This window comes from Pteropus vampyrus, unplaced genomic scaffold, assembly GCF_000151845.1.
Source record: "Pteropus vampyrus isolate Shadow unplaced genomic scaffold, Pvam_2.0 Scaffold290, whole genome shotgun sequence".
NCBI lineage: Eukaryota > Metazoa > Chordata > Mammalia > Chiroptera > Pteropodidae > Pteropus > Pteropus vampyrus.
Genome location: NW_011889071.1, coordinates 1040309 through 1044079, shown reverse-complemented (window position 1 = coordinate 1044079; position 3771 = coordinate 1040309). Strand labels below are relative to the sequence as shown.

The 3771-nt window shown below is 46.7% G+C and overlaps 1 long non-coding RNA gene across 1 annotated transcript in view; it reads left to right on the top strand.

Moving 5' to 3' along the window:
• The window catches only part of LOC111729928, a 47656-nt gene extending 43935 nt beyond the window's left edge, over window positions 1-3721 (top strand). Inside the window, exon 4 of the long non-coding RNA XR_002776462.1 lies at window positions 3282-3721. This is a non-coding gene — a long non-coding RNA (uncharacterized LOC111729928). The remainder of the gene's footprint in view (window positions 1-3281) is intronic.
• Window positions 3722-3771: the final 50 nt, after the last annotated feature.

The window sequence follows — 3771 nt, the reverse complement described above, 5'->3', positions numbered from 1 at the left end:
ATGTTTTACTTCTAGATTTAGATCTAGGTTCTTTGGAGCCAAGTCTTACTCTGTTACTCTGCGTACACTGCTGTTCGGGCCTTCTATCTAAATCAGTGGTTGTCAGCAGTAAAATTAATCCATGTCCCTCGAAGTGGCACCTAAAGAAAGTGCGAGATGATTCTCCTGCCTGTTCATGGGTTTTCTGCTTTTCCTGCCTGCGTAATATAACTTCAGTGCCTCTTCTAGATTTGAGACTTTGTAGGCTCTTTCCTCAGCAAAGATGACAAAGGAAGAAGCCTTTCATGTATGCTTTCTGTAAGATTTTTTTCCCAATTGTTAAATCACATAACTTCTTAATTTCAAATCGCGATCAGAGTTTCAAGACCTAATTCATGCTGCCACTCACTATGGCAGTCAATGAATGGGGACAACAGAGAGGTGACCCTGTAACCTGGAAACGAGATGACTTTCACAGAACCAAACTGGGAGCAGCGAATCTATAGGCTGGGTGATAGAACTAACCCACCCTAAGAGATAATTTGTGAATATAAAGTTGAATGGATTAGGGAACAGCCAGATTTTATCGAGGGTGGAGGAGCCTTGAAAGCTGTTTGCTATTCAATTATATTACACCCTAACAAAGAAAGAATATGTTAATTAAGAGCTGGCAGGAGATGGCACATATGGAATCTTAAAGAAGGAGAAATCCAGTAAGAAAGATTTGGGGTGGAGTTTATCAAATATTCTTTTGGATAGAGATTGTCATGTGCAGCGACTGGCCACACAGGAGTTATGACACACTCTGCAGGTGGGCGAGGCTAGCTCTGAAATCGACATCATCCACTTAAGCTCACCCCCAAGCCCACCCGCCAGGAGCGGCTCTCTGAACAACCTAAGCCACCTTCGGAAGGTCAAGTCAGCCTCCTAGCACCTCTGTGCACTGGGACCCGGAATGCGCTCTAGAAAATTACCAGCCTTCATCGGAAGTTCGCATTCTGACTTAACCCTCTGTCCCTCACAGAGACAGATCCAGAGTTTGCGAGGCTGGACGTTTTCGAAGATTGGGGCGGGGGGTGGGGGCAGGGACTCTCATTGAGAAAAAGGATAAAAATGGCGAATATGAAATTGTTTCCGGGGATTTGGAAGAACAAAGTGAGTGGGCCTGAAGCTTTGGCTTCGTCAGCACCATGGCGCAGCCATTGCAGTTGGGTCGATGTCGGTTCTGGGAGCCCGTCAGTGCTGGGCGAACCGCCCCGCAGAGCTGCGGGCCAGGGCCAAGGAGCCCTCGTCACGGCCCTCGTCACCTTTATAGTGCAAGTGCAACAAAGTCTCTTAAAAAGGATTTTGGTGCTTTGATTTGTCTGACCCTTTCTACCCATGTCGTCATTCTGTTCAAACCTACGGAGACTCTTCCATTTCTTAACTCCTCCCAGATTCTGTCTACTTTTCTGTATTCCGAATACATAGCACTATGAGATAAAGCGCAGAAGGAAGAAACCCTGACGATCTGCCTGTGCCCCAAGCAAGATTTAAACGTCTGTTGGCCAGAGGGAGGAGAAACCTTGGAACGGTGGGCATGAGGGAGACTGGGAATCGAGACACGCTTAGTCCAGCCCGAAAGCCATCGGGTGGGGCCGAGCGAGGCTGCGTGTGGCGCGGGCGAAGAGCCGATGTGGTGGCTCCGGTGGGGTGTCGGAGCCTAAGCAGGGGGAGGGCCGTGTCCCTGAGAAGGCGCTTCCTGCCATGGGGGACGGGGAAGAGGGCCTCCGCACGGCATGCAGGTGGTTGTGGCAGCTCGAGTAGAATGGTGACACACAGAGGAATTCATCAAGTAAGAAAATAGCAAGGAACGGTGTTGGGCTGGGGTTGCCGATAGGGGTGTGAAAAAGAGAGATTCAAATACACACATTCGAGTGTCGTCCACTGAGCGCGTCTGGGAGCAGTGGCACCCCGGTGGCATCGCGTGCCCCTCGCTTTCAGACCTTGGTTGCTGAGTGCCATTCTTCAGAGGTCCTTGGAGAGTTGGTTGACTTCAGTGCCAGAGTGAGGGAATTACGAGAGGAGCCTGGAATAAAGAAGTGTTCCAACAATGATGGGGACACAGAGTCCACCTTGCAGGGGCTCCTACTGGAAAAATCTGGAACGATTTGAGCATCGGAGTAAATGATAGTAACAGCTGTAATGCATTGAATCAAATAGGACACCATGAGTTCATACAGATATAAAAATTAACAGTTCGATGAGGAATGAATGATACATAATCTAAAATTGCAAAGGGAAAAAAAGATAATTTCACAGTGGACAAGCCTAGCAGACAGGACCTTAAACAAGTGATCAAAGTTAATGTCACCAGTAAATGGTACAAATACAAATCACGTCACTTGAATGAGATAAATTAAAACACATCGTCACTTCTGTGCTATTCCTGCCTAAGATATATAACAGGTGCCCAAACTGAAAAACAGCCTACAAAGTAAATGGCTCGTAAGCATCAAAAGGGCCATGGTTCGGATAGTAAAGGAAAGACTGAGAACTATTCCAGATGGAAATTAAAGAGGACATGATGACCTTAGGCCCTGTGTGCTTTGCAAGCCCTGGCTTTAGGACTGCACCCTGTGTCTACAAAGTACGCAGTCGGGGCATTGAAGGGACTTGAATGGAGTCCGAGAATTTTACTGAAGTGTCAATATGACTTTCCTGATTTTGATGGTTATATCGTAGTTACAGATGAGAACATCTCCATTTGTAGGAGATACGAAAGTGATAGGGCATTATGTCAGCCATTTACTCTCAAATGGCTAAGGAAAAATGTTTCTTGTACTATACTTGCAGATTTTCTCTTAAGTTTGAGATCGTTCACATGAATTTTTAAAATGTATTTAATAGCTTTCGTGTGTTTCGTGTTTCGAATATTCATAATCAGCCAAGGCGGATCTTAGTGTGACCTATTAGCTGTGAGTACTGATGGGGTAGGTGATGAATTTTGCTGTAATGGGAAGAGCTTGTTTTTCTTCTAAAATATGTGAACTGCTCCGTAAGCTTGATGGGGGGGGTACCTTTGGTAGGTCATCATCCCCCTTCACACAGAGGGTCAGCACTGCCGCCTTAGCTAAAGTGTTTTCTAGAAAAAACCATGCAAACGATGATAAAATGATAAATGAGACCAGTAGCGGCTGCTTCTTCTGGAACTTTGTCACAGACCTTTCAAATCATGTGACCAGAAGAGCAAATGGCTTTAATGATTTAATATCAATCCTATCGGTTATTCTTTTTAATTTGGCTTCTCTTTCATTCAACAGACTTTTATCGAGCCCTACTATGTGCCAGGCCCTGCACTAACCTTAGCAGAACACAGGTGCGAAAAAGGATCTCACAGCTCCCAACAGTGAGTAAAAAGTGGTCAGATGAGGAAGCCAGTATTTACTATGTAGCGAAGAAGTGGGGCACAGAACAGGGGACACTGGCCTCTGTGAGGGAGACTTCGCAAAAGGAGTTTTATTTAGTCGTAGACTCACATGGACTCAGGAGTGATATAAAGAGATCCTATGAACCGTTTGCCGGTGTCACCCAATGGTAATGTCCTACAAAGTCACTGTATGTCGACACAGGCGTGCCAGCGTCACTCAGACTTCCTCATCCGTGTGTGTGCGGGTGGCAGTGTTCATCATTTCACCTGGCGTGGCTCCACCGTCACGGTCGAGGTCCAGGATCCCTTCACAAGGACCCTCTTACCGCTCCTTATGACCTCCCCGGCCCGCTTCGTCCTCCACCCTCCGGCCCTAACTTCAG